Source organism: Amblyomma mixtum, chromosome 10 (assembly GCF_055824585.1).
Source record: "Amblyomma mixtum isolate Tamu chromosome 10, ASM5582458v1, whole genome shotgun sequence".
Taxonomy (NCBI): domain Eukaryota; kingdom Metazoa; phylum Arthropoda; class Arachnida; order Ixodida; family Ixodidae; genus Amblyomma; species Amblyomma mixtum.
The window spans coordinates 149,238,395-149,259,569 of record NC_143021.1 but is presented as its reverse complement, the minus strand read 5'-3'; the positions used below and the strand labels follow the sequence as shown (position 1 = coordinate 149,259,569).

The 21,175-nt window shown below is 46.8% G+C and overlaps 3 non-coding genes and 3 pseudogenes across 3 annotated transcripts; all 6 read left to right on the top strand.

Moving 5' to 3' along the window:
- The first annotated feature begins 1,112 nt into the window (after nt 1-1,112).
- Nucleotides 1,113-1,185, top strand: TRNAF-GAA (transfer RNA phenylalanine (anticodon GAA)). The gene has a single exon. It is a non-coding gene; the product is annotated as a tRNA-Phe (tRNA).
- A 55-nt stretch (nt 1,186-1,240) lies between these two features.
- LOC149327322 (uncharacterized) lies at nt 1,241-2,466 on the top strand (annotated as a pseudogene).
- A 993-nt stretch (nt 2,467-3,459) lies between these two features.
- On the top strand, nt 3,460-6,550 carry LOC149327321 (uncharacterized; annotated as a pseudogene).
- Nucleotides 6,551-12,619: 6,069 nt separating this feature from the next.
- Nucleotides 12,620-12,692, top strand: TRNAF-GAA (transfer RNA phenylalanine (anticodon GAA)). Its single transcript has one exon. It is a non-coding gene; the product is annotated as a tRNA-Phe (tRNA).
- A 70-nt stretch (nt 12,693-12,762) lies between these two features.
- On the top strand, nt 12,763-12,835 carry TRNAF-GAA (transfer RNA phenylalanine (anticodon GAA)). The gene has a single exon. It is a non-coding gene; the product is annotated as a tRNA-Phe (tRNA).
- Nucleotides 12,836-15,794: 2,959 nt separating this feature from the next.
- On the top strand, nt 15,795-20,658 carry LOC149327318 (uncharacterized; annotated as a pseudogene).
- The last annotated feature ends 517 nt before the right edge of the window (nt 20,659-21,175 follow it).

Sequence of the window (21,175 nt, the reverse complement as noted above, 5' to 3'; positions counted from 1 at the left end):
TTATTACGTACTGTAGGTCCTTCACTTCGCTAGAGATTACATACAGCGTTTCCATCGTATATTTGCGACGTTCATTTGGTCTTCCAAATTTGAGCCCATGCGGCGTGATAACCTTTTCAGGCCTGTTTGTGCAGGAGGCCTGGGCCTAGAGAACCTCTATGTGAGACAGTTGGTTGCCCGTTTCTTCTTTTTTCGTGCTTGTTCCCTTCCGATTATTAGAGCATTCTTGCAGGTTAACTTCATGACTCTACTTCCGAACTTATTAGTTTCTTCCAATATCACTGAACGACCCCGTTTACTAGGCTTTATGCAGGAAGTTTATGCCTCCGTGCGTTTTTTGACAGTTCGGTTTTCAAATGAGTATATACTCTGTTTCGCGCAAACATCTGTACAGGGATTTGATATCGATGCTCTTCCCACTCCCACTGTATCGTTCCGTTTACTTTGGGCTCATGGGTCATGAGCGAGTGCGTAAAATGCTAATTTCTCCTTGCACCAAAACATTTTTCTACAAATTACACACTGAAACTCTACCTGTCAAGACGTGGCTCGATAGGAAAAACATTTTTGTGTCTTCTGTAAACTGTCGCTTGTGCAATGTGCCTGAAACAATTGAAAATTGTTTTATAGACTGCAACGACGCGATTTTGTTTTGGGATGTGTTGCAGAGGACGCTACAGAAAGATTTTCTTCTAAATTCCTACAGTGTGCGCTACCTTGTTGTTTCCCAACCTTACTCGAACCCCTATGATATGATTCTTCTGATTGGACTTCATAGCCTTTGGAAAACGCGCATGCAAGACCGCAACGTTGAACCTGTTGTTTCGCCAAGAATTCACTTCAGCCGAATGCTGCTGCAGGTAACGGACATTTACGAAAAATTAGACTTTGTACCGGATTGCTTTCCTCTCCTGATGAGCTGTATATCCTTGCCGGCCTTTTAATTCTAATATGTTAGTATTATGTTTCTGCCACGTAGCGCCTACCAAGGTGCTCTGTAAATAGTTGTTTGTGTGTGTGTGTGTGTGTGTGTGTGTGTATACACACACATATTTGTATATATGTGCTTTCTATACAAAACCATGCAAATAAATACCGTAAAGAAAAAAAAAGCCGAGATAGCTCAATTGGGAGAGCGTTAGACTGAAGATCTGAAGGTCCCTGGTTCGATCCCGGGTTTCGACAATCCATTTTTTTCTTTTTCGCTCCAACACTGAGCAGGGTACCCACACAGCCGCCCATGGTGGTGCCACCGTGCCGAAATAGCTCAGTAGGGATTCTAAGTTCCGACCGCCGTGGCGAACGGACGTGCGATCATGTGCTCCGTGGAGCGGTATCAGCGGCCCAGCTTGGCCGTGGAAACAGGTCTCATGTATCAAGCCAACAGGATTACGAAGTTATTTTGCCCCGCCTGCCAAGAGGTCGTATCGTCATGAATACGCTTTTTTTTTGCATGCCGACGTTAGAGCCAGGCCCTACAAGGTAGAGGATTTTCGCGACGCACTTGTTCGTTTGGCACTGCTCCCAGAGGTCATTGCCTTGGGGGCGTATCAAATGAACCACGTGTGGGCGGTCACGGTCAAGAGTTCTGAAGGAATGAAAAGCCTGCTTGCTGCCCGTGACGTAACAGTGAAAGATTGGGAGTGCATAATTGTCGACCCCGGGAACCAGGCAGTGAGAATGAAAATTCATTGGTTGCTTTACAACGTTCAGGATGAAGATGTGCGGGAGGCCTTAGCGCCGTACGGCACAGTGACCGACGTCAGCCGGGAATTATGGCGTGTGCAAGGCGTCACGGACAAAGGTTCGTCAACGAGATCAGTGTCTTTGAAGTTGAAGCCTGGAATCACAATTGATGACCTACCACACCAACTGCGAATCGCCGGGGAGCAGGCACTGGTCGTGGTCTCTGGCAGAGCCCCGCTCTGTCTAAAGTGCCGTACTGTGGGTCATGTGCGACGTGACTGTCGAGTCCCGCGGTGCACGCACTATCGTCGCTTTGGGCAGGACGAGTCCCAATGTGTCAGGACTTACGCAAATGTCACAGGGCCCATGAGAAGAGAGGACGAGTCCGAACTACTCATGGACGAGGCTGAAGCTGAAGAAGCAGCTGGAGGAGCAAGTGCGAAAGCGGACCATCTAGCCACTACAACTAAGAGTGTAGAGGAGAAGCTCAGCGAGGATGCAACGAAGGAACTGGAAGCAGTGGTCGCCGCAGAAACTACAATTGACGACCGCGGCAAAGGAGACAAGGTCAATGCTGCGAAAGAGCCAACAGCAGGCGGAGACGTCGAAAAAATGGAGCTTACGCAGAAAGACACAAGCAGCGCAGCGGGAAAGAGGACGCATGAAGAGAGCGTTAGCGATGGAACGCTAGCCCCTTCAAGTGCGGGAGAGCCGCCAGCTAAAACGACGGGACAACGTCGGGCATCCTTTCGCCCCGAAGCCCAACCTCCCACCGGATAAAAGGCCGGCACCGGTTACACCAACGCAGTGACGATGGCTACAGCTCGGCTGTGGCAAGGGGGGAGAAAGACGACCGAGGAAGCCAGCGAGCATCGCGACAACGTGCAACGTCGTCGCTATGCCCATGGATTTTACGCAGTAAGACTGAAGGTCACTGGATTGGTCTTTATTCCGGCTGAGCATCAAGGTGAGCACCATGCGGTTTGTCTGGGTTTATCGCGTACATGATGGCCAGCTCAGCTACGGCACTTCGGTTTGCAACTATTAACGTAAGGGGTCTAGCTGCGAGGCGACGTCAGTACCAACTGTGTCGCCTCCTTCTGGGAAATGACCTTGATGTTGTGGCAATTCAAGAAACTAAGGTGGAAAGCGAACAAACGAACCGCATGGTCGACCCCTTCAGGAGCCGATACAACGTGTGTGTTTGCCACTCTGTTGGCACTTCGGGTGGATGTGTGCTTTTAATTAGAAACTCGATAGGTGCTACAGAAGAATCGGTGATTGTTTGTAATACCGGTCGTTTTGTTCTGTGCGATTTTTCTTTCTTTAATTTACAGTGGCGTGTAATCTGTTTGTACGCACCAAACAAGGACAATGAACGCAGTGCCTTTTTTAACGTGGTGGAACCGTATGTCAGCACTCGGCGATACACAGTCCTGATGGGAGACTTTAACTGTGTGTGTTCCCCAGATGATCGAGTATCTAATACGCCCATCCGTGATCAAAGCGCAGGGCGCCTGACGGCTATTGCCCAAGAAAAATCTCTTGAGGATATAGGCAGCATTTTGTCCGACGGTAGGAGACCACAATATACACATTTTCAAGGAGCAAGTCACGCTAGACTTGATAGAGCATACGTTTCCACGAGCCTTGTGTCATTGAGCAATAATTTCAAGTTAAGAGTGTCAGTTTCAGTGACCATAGGTTAGTGATGTTTGCCGTTGGAACGAAACGGAAGCAATCTCGGTTTATTGGGACCTGTGGAAATTCAACATGAAGCTTCTAGAGGATGAAACTTTCCAGAAGGTAATTACGAACAAAATGGATAGTTTACTTTCAGTGGCGAAAGGCAACGTCATAAGAGAATGGGAACTGTTTAAAGTAGAAATCAAAATGAGCGCCATAGGACGAGCTAGCGAACTTCACCATGAACAAAATGAAGAGGAAAAGGTGTTGCAACATCGTCTTGATGTGGTCATGGCACTGGAAAGTGCAGAGCCGGGGAAGTTCACGAAAGATGCTCGGGAAATCAAAAGCAAGCTAGAGGTAATTGATAAAGAAAGATACAAGGGGGCGGCCATACGGGCACGCGCAGAAAGACTGTGGTTGGGGGAAGCGCCGACAAAGCGAGCAATCAGTGATGAAAAGAGGCACGCTACGAAAAACGAGATAAAAGAACAACGGCAGATTGGGCGAGTTGGTGTTCCATGGCGACAAGTACATATAAAGTTGGCCTTCGCCCATAACGTGTCATCCAAGGCTCAGCCTGAGGACAGAGCAAGGTGTGTATCGGAGTGTGCTGATGCCGTAGCCAGTAGCAAGTGCCTTAAAAAGCGTGAGCATAGGTTACGTCCGTTGGTGGATTTCTTGTGTCAGAGGCGTTTGCGCGTCGTCCAGTCCGACAAAGAAGGCTTCTTTGTTGTACTTTCTGAGAAGCAATTTTCAGGTAAAGCATGTGATGCCATAAGGAAACATTTTAGAGGGACTAGAAAGGATCCGGTACAGAATAAGAAAAATGCCGTTTCATTATTGAAAGGCTTTGGGCTTCAAAGTCTGGCAAATAAAGTTAAGGTTCAGCGCCGTGTTTGTCTACTCCTCTATCTCGTACTGTTGTTTAGCGCTGTTTATATGTACTTGTCGCCATGAGATAAAAGAAATTGAGTACGGGAATGAAATCGTGCGCGATAGTAAGGCTATTCAACGCGCTTTCGAAGAATATTATCACGAATTACTGGGACACGAGACAAGCGTGGAAGACGGCTTTGCAAGCGAGTTCCTTCCACTGATGCCGGTATTGGACGATGAGGAAAAACATACTCGAGGCACCGATAAGCGTAGCTGAAGTAGAGCGAGCTATTGAGTTAAGCCCTGGAAAATCGCCTGGACCGGATGGTCTTGGTGCAGGGTTTTATAAAGCGTACAAAAACATCTTAGCTCATATTTTACGCTAGGTAATGGCTGAAGCTTACGAAAGCGGTATGCTGCCTCCATCTTTCCATAAAACTCACATTGTATTGATACCGAAAAGTGACATTCCAATGAAGCGTGTGTCAGTGAAAAGTTACCGTCCTATAAGTCTCACAAATGTGGACTATAAGATTTTTATGAAGGCCCTGGCGAGTAGGATGCAGAATGTGATAAAATTGATTGTAGGTCCGCATCAAACATGCGGAATTAAGGGCCGCACGATACAGACTAACATACACGTAGCAAGAAGCGTTCTAGAATGTTGTGATGCATATGATGGGCGGGTGGCCATGTTACAACTTGACCTCAAAAAGGCCTTTGACCGTGTGGCGCACACTGTTCTCTTTTCGATACTAAAGCATGTGAAAGTGGGCCGAGTGCTCCTTCGAGGTGTGGAAATGGCGTATGCGGGCCGCAACGCGGCCATAATTGTCAATAAGGAACTGGCTGAGAGTTTCACTGTTCGATCGTCAGTAAGACAAGGTTGTCCTTTGTCCCCCTTATTATTTGCTCTGTACCTAGAACCCTTTTGTCTCAAGCTAATGTGCAATGAAAGGGTAAAGGGATTTCAGTTCTTATCAAATGAAGTCAAGGTGCTGGCTTACGCTGATGATATCGCTGTATTTTGCAGCGATAAGGAAAGTGTGTCAGAGGCGGTGAAAGACGCGGAACGGTTTTGTAAATTGTCAGGAAGCCTGATTAACTCGAACAAGTGTTTCGGTTACTGGCATGGTGACTGGGACAGAGCGCCTGCGAGCTTTGAAAATGTTGAGTGGACAACATCGCCATAAAAGTATTTAGGGGTGCCGCTAGAGCATTATCGTGAACCTGAAGACTACTGGCGGGAAGAAACCCAGCGTTCTCGTACAAATACGGACAAGTGGGGCGGCCGAGACTTTTCCATTTTCGGCCGTGCCACTGTATGCAACCTGTTTGTTGTGGCGAAAGTATGGTACGTCCTTCAAGTACTGTGCGTGGCACGGACGAGCGTCCAGAAGATGCATAGAGTCTTTGCGGTGTTTATTTGGGGGTCGGGATGGGAGCGAACAAGTCGCACAAACCTGTTTCGTACTGTGGGAAGTGGCGGGCTGGGACTGGCACATTTGTTCTTAAGGCAAGTAATTTCGAGGTTTGCCTTTCTTAGGGACCAAACGGATGGGTTTTTGCTATCTGTTATGCAAGTGAGGCTGAAGGACGCTTTGCCAGAATTTATTGTCTTCCAGCAATGTTAAAAGTGCTAGAGTGCGAGGTTTTCTCTGGGAAGTCGTCCGTGCTTTTCAAACGCTTAAGGTTCGGTTTTCAATGGAATACCTCGCCGCTGTTCCACGGAAAAGATTATATAAAGATCTTGTCGATGTTTGGTTACCTGTACCTATCTACCGCTCCATATACTGTGTAGGCTCAGAAGGAAATGTCCTTAAAAGGGTAAAGAAGATGCCGGTTAGGCCAGCACTGAAAACCTTTTTCTTCCAGTTACAGACAGGGACACTGCCAGTGAAGCCATGGCTCCAGGAGAAAGGGATATTTGTCCCGTGGTCCGTAAATTGCATAATATGTAGGAAACCGGAGACAATCGAGCATATGTTTCTTGACTGTACTGATGCAGTTTTCCACTGGGACATTCTTCAGCGGACGCTCAGCAAGCAGCTACCTGTCACCCCCTATGGTATTCGTTTCCTTCCTGTAGAAAATGAGGTCTCATATGTTCATGGCTCTGAGACTGCACAGTATATGGAAAAACCGCATGGCTTTCAGACATACTGATGAAATTGTGAAATCTGTTAGAGAGTACTTCATTGAGAGTATATTGCATTTAAGAGAAGTATTGAAGACCCAGAAGGAGCAGCCAGAGTGGATGCCAGTGCTGGATCATCTTGCAGCACTTAAGCGCTTTTAATTGAATACCGTCAGCTGAATAGAGCATCACTGGCGGATTTTATCTGTTTTGGAATGTGAATGTTACGTTGAAATTTTGTTATGTGCAAAGCAGGCAATAAAGAAAAAAAAAGAAATGGCTCAGTTGGGAGAGCGTTAGTCTGAAGATCTAAAGGTCCCTGGCGCAATCCGGGGTTTCGGCAAACCATCTTTTTCCTTTTGGCTCCAATACTGAGCAGAGTACCCACACAGCCAAAAATGGAGGTGCCGCCATGCCGAAATAGGTCAGTTGGGAGAGCGATTCTGCTTCCGGGCACGCCAGTGAACGGACGCAGGATGCAGGGCTCCGTTGGAGCGGCTTCAGTGGCCGTGTCTGGCCGCGGTAACAGGTCTGCTGAACAAGAAAGTATGTATCAGGTTGTTTTACCAGGGCTGCCTACAGGGCGTTACGTTTTGAATACAGTTTTTTTGCACGCGGATATCTCGGCCCGCCCGTATCGGATGGAAGATTTCCGGGACGCGTTGGCTCAGCATTCTTTGCTCCCGGACGTTATCGCCTTGGGGGCGTATCGCATGAGCCATGTCCGGGCCGTCACATTCAAAGAAGCCGAAACAGTGAAGAAGATTGCCAGCATCGGTGAACTTCGTGTGAAAGAACGGCGCTGCCTGGTGATTGACCCTGCGAACCAGGACGTGCGTTTGAAGCTGCACTGGCTGCTCTACAACGTGCCGGACGAGGACGTGCGTGTCGCCTTCGCGCCGTACGGAAAAGTCTCTGAAGTGGCCCGAGAGCGCTGGCGAGTACAAGGCGTGTCGGAGAAGGGCTCAACCACCAGACTCATCACACTGAAGTTAAAAGCTGGCATGAAGCTTGACGACTTTCCGTATCAGCTCAACGTCGGCGGGGAGCTAGCGCTGGTTGTCGTCCCGGGCAGGCCTCCGTTGTGCCTCCGCTGTCGAGGTACAGGCCATATCCGCAAAGAGTGTCGGGTCCCTCGGTGCGGTGCCTGCCGACGGTTCGGGCATGAAGACGGCCAGTGTGCTCGCAGTTAAGCGAGCATTGCCGGTCCCGGGAACAGTGAAGACTCATCTGAGTTGCTGATGGACGAGGCGGATGCAGAGGAGGCAGCCAGGGCAACTGGTCAAGTTTTAGCTCAAAAGGCACCTTCGCTGACGCCTCTATCGAAAAAGAGTTCGACGACGAGCAGTGCTGTAAAGCCTAGTGGAGATGTGAGCCTTGAACCGAAGCAAGGAAGTGTTGACAAGGCGGAAGACGTGACGAAAGCCACGGCCGAAGCTCCGGAGAATGTGGAGGCTATCAGCACCGATGCCATGGACTTCAGCCAGGAAGCTGCTGGTCTTCCAGCCGGGAAACGCTCCCATGATGAGAGCGTCGGAGAGAAGCCGCTGCCTTGTGTGGGTGGTGGTGAGCCGCCGGCTAAAACATCGGGGATTCGACGCTCCACGTTGAAGCCCCCGCCGAACATCTCGGCCGAACGCTGGCAGGCGGGGAAACCGCCTCCGTAGCTGCTCAATGAGGTTTCGTGTTTTGTTTTTGTTTTTTTCCTTTGTTGTGGTGGGAAGTACCCAGCAGACAGTGTGCCTTGGTCCGGAAAGGCTGGCGAGGGACATTCGTGTGGTTTCCCGACGTCAGCACTCGGATTCCTGGATCAACGACCAAGTACGCTGCACACTGTGAGTTAGAAAATGTTGGACAATTTTGTAGAGTGGGCGCTGTACCTCAATGGCATTCTATTCCAAGTGCATGGCGATGAAAATAGATAAAGCTCTGCGCGTAGCAACTTTGAACGTCAGAGGCCTTTGTGCAAGGAGGCGCCAATGCCAGCTGAATCGTCTACTTGCTGACAACGCGTTTGATATAGTAACTGTACAGGGGACGAAAATAGAAAGTGAGGAAGCTACTGATCGTATGGTGTCCCACTTTCGTCCAGTCTTCAATGTTTGTGTTTGTCATTCTGTGGCACCTCGGGCGGGTGCGTTATTTTTATGCGCAACAATCTAGGCATTATTGTAGAGTCTGTTTTCGCTTGTACTAGTGGACGTCTTCTTGTCGTTGATTTTACTTTTTCTAATGTGTGTTGGCGAGTTATCTGTGTGTATGCACCAAACGTTGAAGCCGAACGCCGAGAGTTTTTCGATCGCCTTGAATATTATTTTGTTTGTGACAGAACCTTGCTGGTGTTGGGTGATTTCAACTGTGTTTTTGTAGCGGCGGACCCTATGAAGCGCCTGCGGGTGCGCGAAAAAAGTGCTCAATTATTGAATATTTTTGTACATGACCATTGCTTAGAAGACATCGGCGAAATGTTTACTTACGGTAATAGCCCTCAATATACACATTTACAGCGTGACAGCCATGCTAGGTTGGATAGGCTGTATGTGTCTTCGGAACTCGTGCATCTCTGCATGGACTATGATGTTCAGCCTGTTGCATTCAGCGACCACTGCCTCGTAATCGCAACCTTTGGTGAAAAAAAGAAACATACGTCATTTAACTGGCACTTGTGGAAATTTAATGCTAAGCTGTTGGAAGACGAAGATTATAAATTAAACTACAAATGAACTGCACAACTTACTAGAGACGCAGACTGACAGCTTGGCTGTTCAGTGGGAAGATTTCAAAGAATGGGTGAAACGTAAAGCAATACAAAAGAGTTGTCTTAATAAGCATAAAGAGAAAGAAAATTAAACTGAATTGAATGAGCAGTTAAAATTCCTGACCTACATGGAAAGTTCTGAGCCCGGCCTTTTTTGAAAGAATTGAGAGGAGTAAACACCCAGCTTGAACAAATACACAGAAAGGTACAAAGCAGCCGTCATTCGCTCTAGGTCTGAGAAATTTTGGACTGGTGAAACGGCGACCAAACGGGCTTTGTCCGACGAAAAGCGCTACAGTCGCCAGAAAGAAATCGCGCAGATAAGACACGGGGCTGAAGTTTCTAGCGACACGAAAGTTATCCAGAAGGTTATAATGCACCACTTTAACGGCCTTCTCGGAAATAAGCGGGAGATGGATGAAGCATTTCTGGTTCATTTTTTGCCCCTATTGCCAAGGGTTGAGGATGAAGTGAAGGTGCGCCTTGAAATGCCAATTAGTGTCGGAAAAATTGAATCCGCGATAGATGAATTGCAAAACGGAAAAGCACCTGGGCCAGATGGACTAAGCGCAAGTTTCTACAAAGAATTCAAATGCATGATAGCTCCGTTTCTGCTCAATGTGCTCTCTGAGGCGTACGAGCGCAAAAAAGTTCCACTATCTTTTACTACATCACACATTGTCCTGATTCCCAAAACAGATGACCCGGAGAAGCGCTTGTTGGTGGGCTCTTATCGGCCGATAAGCCGCACCAACGTAGATTGCAAGATATATATGAAAGTTCTAGGAAAAAGATTACAGGGCGTAATCAAAACATTGGTTGGACCACACCAGACTTGTGGCATCAAATGACGGAGCATCGCGACAAACATACACGTTGCACGTAGCATACTGGAATGCTGTGACGCCCTTGGGGTGCGCATTGCAATGATTCAGTTGGATCTTGCGAAGGCCTTCGCTCGGGTTTCACATGACGTTCTTTTTTGCATTCTTGACCATTTGAACGTAGGGCGCGTGTAGCGGAAGGCGTGAGAATGGCTTATGCGAACTGCAGCACGCGAGTAATCGTAAATAGGGAGTTGACGGACAGAATAGAAGTTAATTCTTCAGTGAGGCAGGGATGCCCTCTTTCGCCCCTACTGTTCGCGACTCACATAGAGCCACTCTGCTTGGCCATAATTAACAGTAACCGTATTTCCGGCTTTCAACTGCAGTCATCCCATATGAAAGTCCTCGCCTATGCAGATGATATTGCCATTTTTTGCTCAAACAAGGACAGTGTTACTGAAGTTACCAGCCTCGTCGAAAAGTACTGTCAACAAACTGGCTGCCTGATAAACTGGGACAAGAGCTGTGGGTTTTGGCACGGTAATTGGGATGATGCACCGGAACAGTTCTGTCGGTTGCAGTGGTCAAAACTGCCAACACAGTATCTTGGCGTGCCTCTGGAATGTTATCGGGATCCCAATGACTGCTGGAACGATGAAGCGTCAAGGGCGAAGGAGAAGGCCGACTCGTGGCAAGGGAGGCAGCTATCGATGTTTTCGCGCGCCTCTGTCTGTAATATTTTCCTTGTGTCAAAGATATGGTACCTAATGAATGTATTGAGTGCATCCCGAGACAATATTCAAAGGATTCACCGTGTCTTTGCTATTTTTGTCTGGGCGCCGACATGGGAGCGAACCAGTCGCACCAATTTGTTTATTCTTGTCAAAGGTGGTGGCCTGGGTCTTGTTCATTTGTTTTTACGCCAGGTTGTATCAGGATTTATGTTCCTCCGTGACCAGTCGGACAGTTTTTTGCGGACTGTTATTCAGCTGCGATTGCAGAGACTGCTTCCTGAAATTGTTGTGTCTTCGAGTGAGAATATGCGTGGTTCCGTCGTGGGGTACATGAGAGAGGTTGTACTCTCGTTCAAGCTTCTACAAGTGCGGTTTTCTCTTGGCTACTTGAGTAAAGTTTCAAAGAAAAAGCTGTATAAGGAATTAGTGGATGTAATGATGCCAATTCCTCTTTACCGAAGCCTGCACCGGGGGAGTCCAGGGCAGGATGTTTTAAAAAGAGTTAAAAGCATGCCAGTTAACCCATCTATGAAAACGTTTTTCTACCAGTTACATTCAAATACGCTCCCAGTTAAAACATGGCTGAACGAAAAGAGGATTTTCGTCCCCTGGACAACTAACTGTATCCTATGCAAGAAACCCGAGACAATAGAACACGTATTCTTGGATTGTTGGGACCCCATCTTTCACTGGGACGTCCTCCAAAGAACTATCAAGAAAGATCTACCCCTGGACCCCTACGGTATTAGATTTTTGCCCATCCAAAATGAAACAGGAGTGCCCTATGACTTACTGATGCTGGTCAGCCTCCACAGCTTGTGGAAAACCAGAATGCAGGTGCGGCATGCAGATATAAACGTGAGGTCTGTGCGAGAAAACTTCATTGCAAGTGTCGTGTGCCTGAGAGAAGTATACCGGGCACGAGCTGAACAGCCTGACTGGCTCTCTGTACTAGATGACTTGGCTGTATTGAAAAGATTTTAATCACCCTTGTATGAGCCGCATTGGGCTGAGGTGTTTTACATTTTTTTGTAATTTTGGTTCTGTGTCAAAATCGGCAATAAAGAAAATAGCTCAGTGGGAGAGCGTTAGACTGAAGATCTAAAAGGTCCCTGGTTCGATCCCGGGTTTCGGCAAACTATCTTTTTCCTTTTGGCTCCAACACTGAGCAGAGTACCCACACAGCCACCGGTGGAGGTGCCGCCGTGCCGAAATAGCTCAGTATACAAAGCATATATATACATATGTGTGTGTGTATATACACACACAAAAACAACTATTTACAGAGCACCTAGGTAGGCGCTACGTGGCAGAAACATAATAGTAACATATTATAACTAAAAGGCCGGTAAGGATATACAGCGCATCAGGAGAGGAAACCAATCCGGTACAAAGTCCAATTTTTTGTAAATGTCCGTTACCTGCAGCAACATTCGGCAAAAGTGCATTCTGGGCGAAACAACAGGTTCAACGTTGCGATCTTTCATGCGCGTTTTCCAAAGACTATGAAGTCCAATCAGAAGAATCATATCATAAGGATTCGAGTCAGGTTGGGAAACAACAAGGTAGCGCACACTGTAGGAATTTAGGAGAAAATCTTTCTGTAGCGTCCTTTGCAACACATCCCAAAACAAAATCGCGTCTTTGCAGTCTATAAAACAATTTTCAATTGTTTCAGGCACATTGCACAAGCGACAGTTTACAGAAGACACAAAAATGTTTTTCCTATCGAGCCACGTCTTGACAGGTAGAGTTTCAGTGTGTAATTTATAGAAAAATGTTTTGGTGCAAGGAGAAATTGGCATTTTACGCACTCGCTTTAAAACATCATGACCCATGAGCCCAACGTAGACGGAACGATACAGGGGGGGCGGGAAGAGCATGTAAATAAATACCATGAAAGAAAAAAAAAGCCGAAATAGCTCAGTTGGGAGAGCGTTAGACTGAAGATCTAAAGGTCCCTGGTTCGATCCCGGGTTTCGGCAAACTATCTTTTTCCTTTTGGCTCCATAACTGAGCAGAGTACCACACAGCCACCGATGGAGGTGCCGCCGTGCCGAATTAGCTCAGTTGGGAGCGCGTTAGACTGAAGATCTAAAGGTCCCTGGTTCGATCCCGGGTTTCGGCAAACTATCTTTTTCCTTTTGGCTCCAACACTGAGCAGAGTACCCACACAGCCACCGATGGAGGTGCCGCCGTGCCGAAATAGCTCAGTTGGTTTAAGGAAAGTTAGAGAAATCATGGATATGTTTAATAATAGTGAAACAGGATGTATTGAATCTTGGGAACGCCTTAAGCAGGAGGTGAAAATCCATACCATTGAGCGTTCAACCCTAAGAAAATATGAGGAAAAAAAAGAAGAAAAGCAACTGCGTGGGCTTTTGACGAATTTAGGGCTTGAAGAGGAAAAAACGCCAGGCATGTTCATGCATAATATAAAAGGCGTCAAAGTTAGGCTAGAAGCTTTAGATGCTCAGAAGTACAGAGGGGCAGCGATAAGAGCACGCACGGAAAAGTGGCTTACTGGTGAAATGCCAACAAAACGCGCGCTCTCAGATGAAAAGCGATACGCGTGGTCAAACGAGATATCAGTTATCGAATACAAAGGACAAACCCTCAGTAAACAAAGTGGAATTTCGAGTGCATTCGTGGAACAGTACCGTGAGCTGTTTGCCCGCAAAGCACCAAGTGGAGAAGGGTTTCGGGAAAACTTTTTGCCACTTATGCCAATATTAGGAAATGAGATTACTGAAGAACTAGAAAAGGAAATAAGTATTAAGGAAATAGAGACAGCAATTGATGAATTGAATGCCAGAAAGTCGCCGGGACCTGACGGTTTGACTGCGGCCTTTTATAAGAGCTTTAAATATGACCTTGCCACTATGCTCTATAAGCTTTTCAAAGAGTGTTTTGAAGTTGGTAGGCTGCCACCTTCGTTTAGCAATGCTCATACGGTATTAATTCCTAAGACAGATGACCCTGCCAAGCTGGTAAAAGTAACAAGCTATAGACCAATAACGTTAACAAACGTTGATTATAAAATTCTGATGAAAGTGTTCGCTAAGAGATTGCAATACGTCATAAAGGATATTGTAGGACCTCACCAAACGTGTGGAATAAAAACAAGAAGCATATTTAAAAATACTCATGTAGCACGCAGCGTGCTCGAGTGCTGCGATGCTTTAAATAAGAAAGTCGCTATGGTTCAAATTGACTTTGAAAAAGCATTTGATCGGGTCTCTCGTGAAATACTCTACTGTTTGTTGGAACATATTGGTATTGGCTCGGTTGTTCTCAAAGGGGTAAAAATGGCTTATGCATGTTGCTCGACACGCCTTATTGTAAACAAAATATTATCTGAAAGAATTGATGTGAGGGCATCTGTTCGACAAGGATGTCCACTCTCCCCACTACTTTTTGCAGTTTATTTGGAGCCTTTTTGTAGGATGATAACTGCGAGCGAGCACATCCGAGGTTTTAGGTTGGGAGCCTGTGAGGTGAGAATACTGGCATATGCAAATGATGTGGCCCTCTTTTGTGAAGACCACAAAAGTATTGTAGAAGCGTTACAAGTAACCGAAAGGTTTTGCAGGCAAACTGGTAGTGCTGTTAATCTAGATAAATGCCTCGGAGTCTGGCATGGACAATGGGACTTAGAACCAGAATCGTTCTGCGGGCTTCGATGGGCTACAACTCCCGGGGTTTATTTGGGAGTCCCGCTGGACAAATATGGGGAGAATACCAATTACTGGAATGATAAACCGGTAGAAATGCGGGACCGGACCAAAGGATGGATGGGCCGTAATCTTTCTATTTTTGCGCGTGCAACTGTATGTAACACCTTTCTTGTGGCAAAGATCATGTATTTACTTCAAGTATTATATTGTGCACGAACCAATATCCAAAGGTTTCATCGGGTTTTTGCGGTTTTCATTTGGGCGTCTAATTGGGAACGAATTCGCAGAGATAATCTCTTCCGGAGAGTAAAGGTCGGGGGACTGTCTCTGATGCATCTCTATGTGCGGCAGGTTGTTTTAAGGTTTTGTTTCCTGCGTGACCAAAATGACGCCTTTCTGCGAACATTCATACAAATCATGTTATCCAGTGCACTTCCAGAATTCATTGTCTCTTCGTGCAATGCTCGGCAGTACACAGTGTCTCGCTTCCTGCGAGAGGTTGTCTGGTCGTTCAGGTTTTTGCAAGTGCGGTTCTCTCTAGAGTATTTAGCGAATGTAACGCCGAAGCGATTATACAAGGATCTTATTGAACAGTTGTTTCCAGCGCCACTGTACAGAACCTTATACTGTGAAGGCCCTGGAAAAGACGTTCTCAGGCGAGTTAAAAAGATGACTGTTGCACCTGGCGTCAAAACATTCTTTTTCAAATTGCATACAGGAACCCTACCAGTAAAAAAATGGCTAGAGAAAAAGGGCCTTTTTGTTGCTTGGGGCTCGAACTGTCTACTGTGTAGAAAACCGGAGACGGTAGAACATGTTTTTCTGGATTGTTGGGATGCAGTGTTCTACTGGGATGTTTTGCAAAGAACCCTAAAAAAGGACTTGCCATTGACACCGCGCGGAATTCGGTACCTGACCGCTGAAAGTGATGTTTTACAGTATTTCCAGATTATGTTATTGGGCCTTCACAGCATTTGGAGGAGTAGAATGGCTGTTCGACATTGTGACTTGGATGCACGATCGGTATGTGATTATTTTGTGGAACATGTGTATAAATTAAGAGAAGTCTTGAAGCAACAAGGTTACGCTGATGATATATTGAGTCTGATGGACCAACTTGTGTTAATGAAAGTCCATTAGACACGGTTGTCTGCCAAGGGGCATGACAACTACGATATTTTACTTATGTATTCATTCATGCAATAAAGAAAAAAAAAGAAATAGCTCAGTTGGGAGAGCGTTAGACTGAAGATCTAAAGGTCCCTGGTTCGATCCCGGGTTTCGACAAACTATCTTTTTCCTTTTGGCTCCAACACTTAGCAGAGTACCCCCACAGCCACCGATGGAGGTGCCGCCGTGCCGAAGGAGCTCAGTATTCCACTTCCGGCTTTCGAGCGATGCGGTCGCGGGATGGATGGCTCCCACGGAGCGGTTTTTGCGGCGCAAGCCAGGCGCGGTAACAGGTTTCTTGCTTCTGGTGCTGATGATTATCAAGTTATTCTGCCAAACAAAAAACAATCCCGCTACGTCTTCGGCTGATTCTCCTGGTGCAGTTTCCAGCGTCATCTCTGACCAGCTCAGAATTATTGAATCGCGTTGTAATGACGCGGAAAACAGGCTGAGACGCTGCAACTTGCTTTTTTTCGGCCTTTCCGATGACATATCTGAGACACGGCCAAGTGCTGAAACGAAAGTGATTGACCTGTGCAAGAATGAATTGGACATTACAGTAGATTCATCGCAAATAGAACGGGCACACCGCATTGGTAAATACGACCCGGAAAAGTGCAGGCCAGTGATGGTAAAATTCACATTGTTTAACGACAAACAACAGATCATTGGGAACGGCATCAAGCTGAAAGGAACTAACTACGCTGTGCGCGAAGATTTTTCCTTTCAGACACGACTGGCTAGAAAGAAGTTGATCGAATTTGCCAAACCACAAAAAGTTCCGTACAAGCTAAATGTCGATAAGCTGAGAATAAACGATAGTGTTTACGTGTACGACGCCGCTACTGACACCGTAAAACTATCTTCCGCATAGGTAAGGTGTTGCTCGGCTACACGTGTCATCAGGAAAGAACGAACATCTTACCGCAATAACACCGCGCAATCGCAGCTCTCCTTACTTTTCACTAACATACGCAGCATTCTTCCTAAGCGCATCGAACTTTGTTCATACCTTGACAATTGTGAATGCGACATTTTAATACTAACCGAAACGTGGCTCCATAAAGATGTTAGGAACGATGAAGTCTTGCCTGATATGGACAGTTTCACTATCTACAGAAACGATAGGAGCGACAGAAGGGGAGGAGGGGTGTTGATTGCTGCTAAAAAGCATATAACTTCTTTTCCCGTTGATATTCCTAGTAAATTAGAAATTTTGTGGGTTTGCATCACATCGCCATCTTCCAAGCATCTTCTTGGAGTTTGTTACAGACCACCAGATAGTCCGCAATCACGCAATCATTCGTCTCCGATCTACATGATAACCTAACTGAAGCAAAACCTAAATTTCCAAAAGCAAGTATTTGTCTACTAGGTGACTTCAACTTTCCCGAAATTGACTGGCCGAGCTTAAGTTCGAGAACACGTGATAGCACTAATTTTTTTCAACTAACTCTCGATTTCTCTTTGGTCCAATTAGTCGAAAAACCTACCCGAGGAAACAATAAGCTTGACCTTGTCTTCTCGTCAGTCCCAGACAATATAAGCCCTATCTCTTATTCTGATGGCTTCAGTGATCACGAACTGCTTAATTTCACGATTTCCATGCCTTCATGCGCACGTGCACAAACACATAAACGTATTTTTGATTATAACCGCGCTGACTACAATGCCATTAATACCGGGTTACAATCCTTTTGTGACACATATCTTCCGACTTTTTCTTAGCGTTCGGCCAACGATAACTGGGTTTTGTTCAAAAATAGTTTACTGGAATTAGTACACCGTCATATACCACTGCTCACCCTCCGCACGAACGCGTCTAAACCATGGTTCAACAGGATGTTACATGCATTAAAAAACAAGAAAAAGCGACTTTTCAAAGCTGCCAAACGCCTTGGCACACCGGCTTCATGGCAGAAACACAAAACCGCCGAAAAAATATATTGTAGTGCCATCCGCAAAGCAAAGCTTAAATATTATTCCCATGACCTTCAATCCCTTATGACACACAACCCTAAAAAATTTTGGAAAACGATATCACCTATTGACACTCCGGTTCTTGTTTCGTTGTTGGATAACACTGGTGCTCCAGTTATAGAAGAAGAATGCCCATTTATATTTAATAATTATTTTTCTTCAGTGTTCACACAGGAAGACCATTCCACTACTCCACCATTAGTAGATGCCGATTACCAGTACATGAGTCCCATAGAAATAAGTGTCTCCGGTATTGCAACATTAATAAACAATCTCAAGATTTCGACTTCTGCTGGTATTGATGTTATTAATACAAAAATTCTCAAAAGCACAGTGATCCATTCAAGCAATATTCTCTTCCATATCTTTCGTCAGTCGCTATCAACTGGTGAAATTCCAAGGGATTGGAAAATTGGTAAAATTATCCCCATCTTCAAATCAGGTGATAAAACGAACGCGCAAAATTATCGCCCCATATCTTTGACATCTGTCCCATGTAAGATCCTCGAACACATCATCGTATCAGCAGTGGCGCAGCATCTAGATAGTAATAATTTCTTTTTTTCTAACCAGCACGGGTTCAGGAAAGGCTTCTCTTGTGAGACTCAACTACTGGAATTTACTAACGAGCTACTACACAACATGGACGAGAACTTCCAAACAGACTGCATATTCTTAGATTTTTCAAAAGCATTCGACCGCGTTGCGCATTCACGCTTAATAGGTAAAATTACTTCCCTCAACCTAGACTCACTAACTACCTCATGGCTAAGGAATTTCTTGTCTTTTCGTAAACAGTTCACAGTTGTTAACGGCCACTCATCTCCGTTTAGCGATGTTCTATCTGGTGTTCCTCAAGGAAGCGTCCTGGGCCCGTTGCTGTTCCTGATTTACATTAATGATCTGCCATCCAATATTACATCAACCATTCGCTTGTTCGCAGATGACTGCAGAATTTACCGCAAAATCCGATCACCTGCAGATCATCTTGCACTTCAAAGGGACCTCGATCATGTAACCGCTTGGTGTTCATCATGGCAAATGTCACTTAACACTGAAAAATGGAAGTTAATGACATTCAGCCGCAAAAAATCTAACTCTTCGTTCAATTACATGCTCGATAACAGCTTAGTCTCTCAGGTGTCTTCTTACAAATACCTCGGTGTCCATTTTTCATGTAACTTGTCCTGGTCCACTCATATACAGAAAATAACAGCTAAAGCATCCCGGACCTTAGGATACCTAAAACGGAATCTTCATGGAACTCCTGCTACTACCCGTAAGCTCGCCTATCAAACATTTGTTCGTCCGCAGCTCGAGTATGCATCATCCATTTGGTCACCTCACCAGGCTTAATTAATTAACTCTCTTGAATCAGTCCAAAACCGTGCTGCGCGTTTCATCTCCAGAAACTATGACCGTCAATCAAGCGTCACAAACATTAAATTATCGCTCTGTCTTTGTACCTTGCAATCACGAAGATTAATTGCCCTTGTCTGCTTATTTCACAAGATAGTCTATAGCACTAATCATTCGACTCTCCCTCTTGCCCAACCTCACCGCACCTCGCGCCGTTTAAACAAACATCTCAGCTTCAAACGCCTTTCAGGTAAAACCGTTGCATTCAATTCATCCGCTTTGCCGCAGGCTATTGTTCACTGGAATGGTCTTCCGGAACACATCGTCAATATTCGTGATCCAGCTTCTTTTAGGACCGAAATAACAGCCATTTTTTCTAATTACTGACGCGTCAATAACTATTGTATGTTGTTCTCATTGTTTGATGGTGAGTACTAACAGTCAGTTGGCATTGTGTAATGATGTTCTTATTGTTTTATGGTGAGTACTAACAGTCAGTTGGCATTGTGTAATGATGTTCTTACTGTCTAATGAGTACTAACAGTCAATCAGCATTATATAATCATGTTATTCATGCTCCTGTTATTACCCCTATTTATGTAATCCCCCCCCCCCCCTCACACAATACTCCATGCTTGGAGCCTGTGAGGCAACGTGAATAAATAAAAATCCGCCTACCGGTCGCATCGTCGCCAACACCGTTTTTATGCACGGTGAGCCAAGGGCCCGTCCGTACCGTGTCGAAGATTACCGGGACACTTTGGCCGAGCTCGGTGCGCTCCCCGACGTTTTAGCGTTGGGGGCGTACCAGATGAACCATGTGTGGGCGGTGACGCTGACAAGCGCCGATGCTGCCCAGAAGCGACTTTCCGCCTCCGATGTCAAGGTAAAAAATTGTCGCTGTTTGCTTATCGACCCAAATAACCGGGAGGTTCGCTTGAAGCTGCATTGGCTGTTTCACGGAGTTGCAGATGAAGATGTCCGTGTGGCATTGGCGCCCTATGGGAAGGTGACGGAGGTGACGCGAAAAATGTGGCGTGCCCTAGGCGTTACGGAGAAAGGTTCGACGACACGCACAGTGGCACTAAAATTGCACGCGGGAGTCAAGATAGACGACATCCCCCACCAGCTGAAGATGCCCGGAGAGTTGACCCTTGCCGTTGTGCCGGGCCGCGCTCCGCTTTGATTGCGCTGTAAGAGCACTGGGCACATACGTCGAGATTGCCAGGTGCCGCGATGCAGGCGTTGTCGCCGCTTCGGCCACGAGGACGACCAGTGCCCCAAGACGTACGCCAGTGTCGCGGGACCAGTGGATGCAATTGATTCTTCAGATAACCTAATGGATGAGGCAGACTCGGAAGAAGCAGCAAGGGCGAGCCTCAGCTCGGCCGCCGAGAAAGGCTCATCGGACACCGGAAAAGATAAGCACGCTGTCGTCGCCGACGAACCCGTCGCCGAGCTTCGACAAGATTGCCCAGATGTAGGGGGTGAGGGAGCGCAGACCAGCAGTGCTGACAGCAGCCTTTTCAACGTACCCGCTGTGACTCACAGCGAACCGGAGCCAATGCAGGGGACCGATACGGACAGTGCCAACTCAAGTGGAAAACGAGCTCACGATGCAGTTGAAAAAGTGTCGGGCCCTGGTGCGGTCGGGACGGATGAACCACCAGCCAAAACGAGTCCTGTGCGGCGCCCTCCCTATCGTCCTCGCCCGAATACTTCGGTGGAGCGGAAGAAGGCGGAGACACCGCCTTTGCCGCCTTGAGGGATTCTTTGTGCCAAGGCACTCAGCAACACAGCCCAGTTGTGAGGTAAGCGCCATGCCTCCGGTATTTACTCCGCCTTGAAAAAAATGGCTGAGGCTTAACTTGGTTAACGCTGGTCAGATGCGAAGCGTATTGATGGCTAGGCTTGGTAATACATGGCTTTCCTTGGTTGAATACTTGGTCATTTTAATACAACCACTAAAAGCCTTCGTCGTGGGGGAAGACAACGGCATGGCTACAGCGGAACGCCGACTAACCCCGAGACGCGCGTTGGGTGAGCGCCTGGATTGCCACGGAAGCCGCGTCCGCCTGCCCGGTGGAGCGAGCGTTTCACCTACACCGAGTGTGAACGCGCGTTCGAAATGCGCGGGAATGCCGCTCGAGGACATTCCGGTGTCTGTGCGATGGCATCGTTCTCCCTCTCCCTGCGCGTGACGGCGATCTGTCGTGACGTCATGTGTCACGTGGTATATCACGTGGTGTGACGTCACTGTACCACGTGGTCTGCACGGCGTG